Raw genomic sequence first — 10828 nt, forward strand, 5'->3', positions numbered from 1 at the left:
AAACTGGAAAGGAAAAAAAATGAGTAAAAAAAGCATAAAAAGTCAAACAAAAAAAAATATTGTTACTGGGGTTCAAATCCACATCTGTGGGCAAAAGAAACCTTAATGTTGATCAAGCGATCACTAGGCCAAGCAACAACTTGTGATAGTGGGTTCGCCTTATATTATTATATACATATATTCAGAAATTAGTAGTATAAATATAGAATATACGTAAAAATTACTGGGTTCGCCTGAACCCCTGGAGTACTATAGCTCTGCCTCTAGTTATTTGTTTATAATGATCTCCCATATAAGTGACTAAATTGCATATAGCATTGAAGTAGCATTACTTGCCAATAAGACATAATAGAATAATAGAAAAAAGAAAATTTTTCAATTAGCAATTGTCTATTAAGAATAAATGAGTATTTATCATTATAAACTTCAAGAACAGATTAAAAATTTAGAAAATTTACATCAAATCATAAGTACATGTATCTTTTCAATCATAGATATTATTTCCTCCATTCCTAAATACGTATCGTCCTTACTAAAAATAGATATTCCGTAATACTTGTCATTTCAGAAAATCAAAACATAATTAATTGACTTTTTTATCTTTACCTTAGTCATAAATATGGAGAGATACTAATATAATGTAAAAAAGAGAAGTATTAAATAGAGATGAGTAATAAATAAAATGAATTTAGTCAAATTATCCTCTACTAAATATTTTCCATAAGGGATGTGGAAATCATAAAGTGACAAGAAACGAATAAGGTATCAAACGTTCAATTGATAAAAAGTTTTTAAGCCTAAATTTTTTTCGCCCTTCTGACAGTTTTGAAAGAATGGTCTAACCTTAAATAAAGACAAAAAGAAATTCAAAAAAAGAAAAATTTAAACCTAAACCAAACCAAAATAAAAAAAAATGGAGAAAATATACACAGTAATTAATCTCCAATATGTTGTCTTTTCAAATATGTTGATCATACCCAAGAAATAGTACTACAAAGTTTCTTACTCCACAATTTGAATGTCAAAAGTATTCTAATTCATTATGTGTATAAGTAAAGTGGTTAGATTTTGAACTCCATATTTGATAGAACTTCCGTTCTCTTAATTTGTACGACACAAATTTATCTGACGGTGATTTTATGCTTAAGAAATGAGAGATAAGGTATCTTGCCTTGGAAATTTTTAACCTTTCTTAAGCAAATTTCAGCAGGACCACAAGTCTTCATTCTAGTAAAAAAGACGATGCGCATATTTTAAGATTTAAATGTGTTTGGTATGGAGATAAATTCATAGAAATTATAGGCTTGTTGGTGGCACCGATGATGAAAACAATCTTAAATGTGTTTGGTATGGAGATAAATTCATCGAAATTATAGGCTTGTTGGTGGCACCGATGATGAAAACAATCTTTGTGGCATTCATATATACTATTCACTTAAGTGAGGAGTTTATTCAAAACTCTATCAATAGCTCCTCTGGCATCTCCACTGCTACCTCCTTCTGCAAAAGAGGATAATATTTCAGTAACCGAGGCAAGTAATCTGAAAAGAAGGGTAAGCCGTTGTAGTAACATAGATCAGTGGGAACATGAGAACAAGAAACAACACATGAGTAGCAATTGAGTCCAACTCATCAAAAACAGGACACAAGGTGCAGATCTGCTCGAGCCTTGTCGAATATTTCTATAACATTCTCTTCACTCTCTCCAAACCACATAATAAGCAATTTGGACCCTCTATACTAATAAAATTGGCTTGGCATTTATTTGTAATAGCCTGCTCAAGTAACGTTTTCCCACATCTAGGTGGCCCATAGAAGAGAACACCCTTTGAGGGAAACCTACCAAATTTCTCAAACTTCTCAGGATGTTTCTGTGGATATTGAATAGCCTACAAAACAAATAACAGATAATAGACAAGTAAATTAATAAGGTTAACAGATCATGCCCTAGTTTTAACGAACGTGAGTTGCACGTTAATAGTAGCACGTAGACGTCCAGATAGGGGTGTCAAATAGGTGGGTGGGGTTGAGACTGAAGATATTAAATGGGTTGAATTGGATATCGAGTTGGGTCATGATCCGCCCAAATTCACTTTGGATTGAAATGAGTTGGGTTGAAATGGGTAAAAATCGGGTTGGATCTTGACCCGCCCAATTTAACCCACTTAGTCTAAGAAATATTAAAATATTAATATTTACTTTGAATGGATTTGAAAAGTTGGGTGGGTGGGTAGGGAGTGAGGGTGGGGTAAGAATATTTTTTAAAATAAAAATTTATTTTTTAGGAAGGGGTGTAGGGTAAAGGGGTTGGGGGTAGGACGGGTGGTTTTTAGGATGGGGGTTGAGGTAAAAAAAAAATTAAAAAGAAATTTAATTTTAAAAAAAAAAAATATTTTTTTCTTAAAAAAAATTGGGAGCGGGCGGAGGGTAGGGGTTAGGGAAAGGATGAGGATTGAGGTAAGAGGTTTTTTTTTGAAAAAAAATATACGTTTTGTAGGGGCAGGGTAAGATTAATTTTTTTATTCAAAAATAAATTTATTTATTTCTATCAAACCGCTAAAAATATTTGAGAAAACTGAAAAGCATTTCTTACCTTTTTATAGTTACTAGATAGTGATGCTCGTGCATAGCACAAGCCCAATATTTCGAATTCAAATATAATTTATTTTGTGTTGAATTTTAATTGCATCTATGTTGTATATTTTTTTCATGAACATAAAAACCTCATAAGTTGTTAAAACTATCCTTATTCTCTCAATTTTTTATATAATTTTTACTAAACAAGCAAAAGTTTATAACAAGATATAATGCACCATCACAAAACTATTATAAAAAATACAACATTTATTAATAAAATTTTAGTTCAATAAAAAAGTAAAATTGAATATGAGTTATAGTGTACTACTCTTTAATAAAATCCTCCCACATAGTACGGATCATCTCCTCACGTTGAGCTTGCATTCTTGAACAGATAACCGAGAAGACTAACCAACATTATTATTTTGAGTTATTTGTTGATCAATATCATTAATAACTATATCTTCATGTTCATATACTGATATTTTATCACTCCATTAATTCACAATGGAAAATCATATTTTTAGTGAATGAAATTGGAAAAATTATATTTTTAATTAATGAATTTTGTAATGATAAAGTAAGTCTTGATTTGAAATAATAATAAATTTTATGTTAGTGAGAATAATAGTTATATGAGATATAAATGATTTAAAGAGTAATACTATAAACTATAAATTTTATTTACATACAAATAAATGATTATTAGATATAAATGGTGGACACTACTAAAAAAACAGAAAAATAGACCACAAAAATCGACCACAGGTGATCGGTTTTCTTACATTTTCAACCACAAAATCGATCAAAATGCGTGATCGGTAAATTTGTGGTAGCTTTTTTAAACCAACCATGTGTGGTTGGTTTTTAAATAAATAAATATATATATATATATTTTAAAAAAAAATTCATTATTATTTTTTTAACACAGATTTTAAAAATAAATAAATTCAAAATAAACCGACCACAAGTGGTCGATTTTATTTTAAAAATTAATAATTTATTTATTTATAAAAAACTGACCACATGTGGTCGATTTTTCTGGTAATTTTTTTTTTAAAATAAAAAACAACCAGCCAAACAAATGAAACAACCAACATACAATACAACAACAACAACAACATACCAAGTGTATTTCCACACAACTAACATACAATACAAGTCTAAAAACATACAAAAGTGTAAAAACTACAACTCATCTCCAAATCCAAACTACAACACATACAAAAGTAAAAAAACTACCACTCATCATCATCGTCTTCGCCTTCCGCATCCTCACATGCAGGATCTTATACCTCATCTGTGCTGATATCATCCAGTGGGCCTAGACCTTTTGCAGCCCAAACTGTATCACCAAGTTATGGAGGAAGAATCCCTGCAGATTAAATAAAAGAGTTGAACTGCTCTTGAAGCATCCTGATTTGTGATGTTGTTTCCTCCTCATTCTTCTGCACCCTCTCTCTCTGTGTATCAAGCTCTTCAGTGAGTTTAGAAACCATAGTTTTTAGGATTCAATGGTTTCTCTATCAACTGATGAGGTATAAGATGTAGGGCCGAACGAAGACCTAACATTCTCGCCAAAATAATTTCTGTGGTATCCGTAGTAATGGCCTCTAACTGCAGGACCCACAGTTTCTTGCCATAACTCCTCCTCTATATGTTCAGGTATTGGGTCACCCTGACTTTCAGGAGGCTGAGTACTACGACACTCATTAACGAGCTGCATATATTTGTCCTATATTCAAAGTAAAGTTAAAATTAATAGTAAAAAAATATTAAAGTACTTGTACTTGAATAATATCAATTTTGAGAAAAAGATTCATAAATTCAAAATTTGATTCTTACATGGGCAGCTTTTGCATGAAGCTCAACCCAAACATCTTCATCAGTTAGGTTCTTTTTCTTCTTCACATGCGTCTCCTCGAATAGCTCATCGTGTGTTTCTTTCCTACCCATTTTTTTTCTGCATATGAAAAAATTATTAACCTTCAAATAATTAAAAATTTAAACAGAAACAAACAATTAAAACTGTAAAATTTCCATACCATTTTTTCCTCCACGACAATCATACTGACTGCACCCACAGTATGTAGAGAGCTGCCCTTGGATGATGCCCGGGCTTTCTTTCCTTTGTCTCTCAACAATTGATATTCTTCGCTATTCCTATAGTGAATATACTCTTGTCATAGAGGTTCGAGTATAAACCCTGGTCGTACCATGTTGGTTTTGGCATAATCCAACAGACCGTTAAATCTTGATCTAGTTCTTCTATAAAAATTCCTCTTTATAACACATTCATTCGCGTCATCCCACTAGTAATATTTCTACAACAAAAATAAAAATATAATATTCAATCTTTTGTTCTAACAATGTGTTAAGTAGTCGATAAGTTAAATCCTTACATGAAATTCTTTAAACATTTGTTCTCTGTCTTTTTCTGGAACCTTTTGCCAACTGGTCCAGTAGCCGTTGAAGTGCCGACAAGTGCATTTAGATGCAATTTTTCCAACTCTAGCATCCAACTTAAACCTACAACAAAAGATCAAACAGTAATTTCATAGAGCATAATAATATAGTAAATGAAAAATGAATAATGTTATTATATTTAGAAATCTTACCCTATTCCATATGGAATAAGTTAACGCCTCCGATAATCATCTCTGTCACCGGGCTGCGAAATAAATGATGGTACATGCACTGGAGTGGGAGGATTTGAAGCACCGAATGGAGTGCCTCCAAGATGAAAATCCATCAACCTAATAGATTCAGCAGAATCACTGTGAGAATGTAGGTAACTATTACAGGAGGATACTATAGATGATAGATGATGTCCGGATGTTCCAGCTTATCTGATAGTACTGTGATAGCGTTGGCATGATGATGGAACCAGAATGAGTCGGTGTAGACCCACGAAGTGGTCCCATATGCATAGAAGCAAGAGCTGAATGCTGCAATGACCTAGAATATGAGGGTCGTGCTGGAGCGTCAGCAAACCAACCCTTAGATATATGAATACATGTCGGTAGTCTATAAGACGAAAGTTGTTTTTTCTTTTTTGTTTTTGTAGTATCAACTTTTTCCTTAACTTTGTCACCTCTACCTGCCATCTAAATTATGTAAAGTTAATAAGTAGTTAGTTCCTACAAAATGAATATATAAGAAAACATTCCAAGTAACTAATTTCAAGTTAGTAATTCACATTTCAAATCACTCCAACAACACGAGATAGACAAGAATATTTCTATTACTATATAAATTATGGAAAAGTGAAAACAACAATCTTACACAGTATATTACATATCAATCTTAAACATGAAACATAAAGGTAAATATATAGTATAAAGCATAAAGATAACAATACATAATAAATACAACCTACACAAACTAATCCTCCTCCCCTGAAGATTCTCCACTAAACCATTCACCCTCTTCGAAAGTTTCCTCATCTCATACCCACTCAGCCTCTTCTTCTATAATACTAACTTCTTCAAATATATTTTTTGGGTGATTCAAACTATCCACTAAGTCAATGTCCACTAGTTGGTGATCAATTTGCATTTCATTTTGATACGCAGTCTCCAACACATTCTCAACTTCCACTCGTCCTATAGGATTTGTTTTGATTACAGACCACCAATCAGACTTATCACTGCACAACGGATAAGGAGCATAATACACTTATTTAGCATTTTGCACTAGAACAAATGGATCGTAAACAGGATACAACCTATTGTGCTTCACTTCAATGATGTTATGCTCCTTATATACTCTTATGCCTCTTGTGCTTGGATCAAACCACTTACATTGAAAGAGGACAATTTTTTTATTGGGAAACCAATATACTCCAGTTCTAAGATCTCATGTATGATACCAAAGTAATCAACATCATCATCACCCTTAACCCAAACACCACTATTGTTTATTTTCCTTGTTCTAAAGTGTTCTTCGGTGGAAAATTTAAACTCATTTACTGTGTAATGAAACATTGTATGAGCTTCAACTGGTCCTAAAGAAATATCTCTCAAGAACTGATCGTATGCGGCTGCATTTGGTGACTGGTGTACATAAAAATATTATATATATATATATATATGTATGTTAGTTGGGGAATGTGTAAATGTTTAAAATTTGTAGAAATATTAATACACTTACGAACCGCATATGTAAACCATATTGCAAAGGATGCATACACTTGATTTTTGTGGAATTGAGTCTTTAATGAACTAAAGATCCAACATAAGAAACACAATTAGTTTTCTTAAGGGAATGAGTAAATAAATAAAATATGTTAAATTTTTAATCTCCTTACTTCAGAGAGGGCTCAACTTTCGGAAAATTCAGCAAGACATATAAAGTTGTTAATTTGCGCTCCTTGGGAGTGAGCCGGTGAAATATGATCGTTTTAGCCTTACAACCAGATTGATTGAAAATTGATATCGATTGCAAATTAGGCTCATTCTCATTGTCCTGATGATGATTTAGTCTTTTTTTTGAACAAGCAACTTCATCATGAAAGTAGTATGAACAAATTTGAGACATTTCTCTTGCAAGATATGCCTCAACTATAGAGCCTTCCACCCTATGTTTGTTTTTGGGACCCCTTTTCAATTTTTCAATTATCTTACACAATCTTAAGATTAGATGTTTACTAAATTAAAAAAATACATGTATGAATTTAAATTTATTGCAATTGCTTACCGTTCAAATAGATACATCCACCTAGTTTGAACTAGACCGCCTAGCCGAGCTTCATGCACAAGGTGAATGGAAAGATGTTCCATCACATCGAAGAACACTGGCGGAAAAATCTTCTCCAACTTGTTGGTGATAACAACAATACTACTTTTCATTCTAGCCAAATTTTCTTCTTTTAATGTGGTGGCACATAATTCTTTGAAGAATAAACTAATCTCTGCTATTGGTTTCTATATGTTTTCAGGTAAACCAATAAAAGCAATTGGAAGTAATTGTTCCATGAAAATAGAACAATCATGGCTTTTAATTCCATGCAAGATTCCTTATGTCATTTCAACCCTCTTTCCCAAATTTGAGGCATATCCATCGGGCATCTTCAAACTTTGGACTCATTCACATATTTGACGTTTTTGGTCCAACTTGAATGTAAAACTAGCCTTGGGCTTAAGAACATTGCCATTGTGCCCCTCCTATAAGTATAATTATCTGCGCTTGCAACATTCTGGTAAGTCAAGTCTGGCCTTAGAATTATCCTTTGTCCGGTGACATCCATAACTGTGTTGAACAAGTTGTCAAAATAGTTTTTCTCATTATGCATGACATCAACATTATTTCTAAGTAAATTATCTAGCCAATATTCTAACTCCCAAAATATACTTTGCTTAGTCCAGTTATGCGAAATGTCATATCCATCAAGCATATACAATGGTTCCTCGCTAACTTTAGGCAAATCCTGAACTATCTCCCAGATGTCATGACCAGATAGCCTTAGAGATAGACCATCATGTTCCGTTCTATTTCTTCTGAATGTATTCCCAAGTCTCCTAAATTCATCATCAGGTGACAAGAAACAACAATGACAATTAAACCATGAATTTTTCCTGCCATGTCTCAATGTGAAAGATTTTGTTTTTTTCATGCAGTATGGACAAGGCAACTTTTCGGCTGTCATCCATCCAGACAACATTTCATAAGCAGAAAAATTATTAATAGTCCATATTAGATATGCACGCAGATTGAAATTTTGTTTAAGTGAGATGTCCCAAGTTTCAACCCCCTCATGCCATAAAATTTGAAGTTCACCAATCAAAGGTTGCAAGTAGACATCTATTCCACTTTTTGGATTACGCGGGCCAAGAACAACATAATTCAGAAATATATAGGGACTAGTCATTAATATTTCAGGAGGAATATTATACGAGGTGATAAATACAAGCCAACATGAATATGGCGCAGCACCAACTGAAAAAGGAGAGAAGCCATCCACACATAATCCCAAACGAATATTTCGTTGCTCAGCTACAAAATCTAGATAAGTTGCATCAAAATGCATTCAAGCCTCTCCATCAGATGGATGACACATAACACTAGTAGACCTTTTATTTTCACTGTGCCATCTCATATAATGAGCTAAGCTGTTTGAAGCATACAACCTCTTCAACCTTGGTATTAGAGGTAAATAATACATCGCCTTAATAGCAATTTTATTTTCACTACAACCACACTTATATCGACGGTGCTGACAAAACTTACAGGACTCTAGGTTAGAATCTCCCTTATAGTATAACATACAACCATTTTCACAATAATCAATTCTAACCAAGGAGAGACCCAACTTTGACGCTAATCTTTTTGCCTTATAGAAAGAATTAGGAACCTCTAAGCCGGGGTCAACGAACTCTTTAATAAGGTCTATCATTGAGTCCATTCCTCCTTCAGCAATATTCCAGTTAGATTTAATACTTAATAATCTAACAGCAACAGACAAATAAGAGTGCGAACACCCCTCAAACAAAGGATGACTAGCAGCATGCAGTTGTTCATAAAAATGACCCGCTTCTCTATTGGGAGCATCTTTGACATTTTCCCTAAAGCCGCCCTCGTGTTGCATCCCAAAAGCATCGTGCACCGTTTCTATCATCCTAGTATCTTGATATTTATTATGCCCTGCAGACCTACTACTTTCACAAACAACAAAGTTATTTTGCTCAATATCACCATCAATAGTAAGCAATCTTAAAAATTCCACGTGAAAACCACTTCTATAAAGATATTCCTTCACAACTTCTTCTTTTACAAGATTTGTACCATCACATCTAACACAAGGACAACGGATAGCACAAAAATGTGACCAAACATCAAGTGTTTTAGCATGTTCAACAAATCTTCTGACACCTTCAACAAATTCCACCCTAAGACCCATTCTATTATCATTATTCTGTTGATATATCTAGCTATAATTAGGTTCCATCTACATAATCAATAAGATTCAACCAATTAGTTCAAGTCACAAAAAATTCACATTTCAAGTACCCAAATTCAAAATAAAAAAGTACCTACACTTAATCAATTTCAAGTGACTCAGTCACCTCACATGTTACCAAACTAAACCACATTCAAAACAAAAATTCACATTTCTAGTACCTAAACTTCAACATTTTCAAGTCACTAATTCACCTCCTAAAACAACAAACTAAACTACCTTCAAAATGATAAATTCACCTTTCAAGTACCTACACTTAATCAATTTTAAGTGAATAAGTCACCTCCCAAGTCACCAAACTAAACCACATTCAAAATAAAAATTCACCTTTCAAGTACCAACACTTAATTAATTTCAAGTAGCTAAGTCACCTCACAAGTTACCAAACTAGACTATATTCAAAAAAAAAAGAAATTCATTTCAAGTATCTAAACTTCAACATTTTCAAGTCACTAAGTCACCTCCTAAAACAACAAACTAAACTACCTTCAAAATGATAAATTCACCTTTCAAGTAGCTACAGTTAATCAATTTCATGAGAATAAGTCACCTCCCAAGTCACCAAACTAAACCACATTCAAAATAAAAATTCACCTTTTAAGTACCTACACTAAATCAATTTCCAGTAACTAAGTCATCTCACAAGTTGCCAAAGTAAACTACATTCAAAACAAAAATTTTCATTTCAAGTATCTAAACTTCAACATTTTCAAGTCACTAAGTCACCTCCTAAAACAACAAACTAAACTACCTTCAAAATGATAAATTAATCTTTCCAGTACCTACACTTAATCAATTTCAAGTCACTAAGTTACCTCCTAAAACAACAAACTAAACTACCTTCAAAATGATAAATTCACCTTCCAAGTACCTACACTTGATCAATTTTACTAAGTCACCTCCCAAGTTACCAAACTAAACTACATTCAAAATAAAAATTCACCTTTCAAGTACCTACACTTAATCAATTTCAAGTGACTAAGTCATCTCACAAGTTACCAAACTAAACTACATTCAAAATAAAAAATTCACATTTCAAGTATCTAAACTTCAACATTTTCAAGTCACTAAGTCACCTCCTAAAACAACAAACTAAACTACCTTCAAAATGATAAATTCACATTTCAAGTACCTACACTTAATCAATTTCAGTACACTAAGTCACCTTTCAAGTCACCAAACTAAACCACATTCAAAACAAAAATTCACCTTTCAAGTACCTACACTTGATCAATTTTAAGTGACCAAGTCACCTCACATGTTACAAAACTAAACCACATTCAAAACAAAAAT

The sequence above is a fragment of the Capsicum annuum genome, chromosome 1 (genome assembly GCF_002878395.1).
Source record: "Capsicum annuum cultivar UCD-10X-F1 chromosome 1, UCD10Xv1.1, whole genome shotgun sequence".
Taxonomy (NCBI): Eukaryota; Viridiplantae; Streptophyta; class Magnoliopsida; order Solanales; family Solanaceae; genus Capsicum; species Capsicum annuum.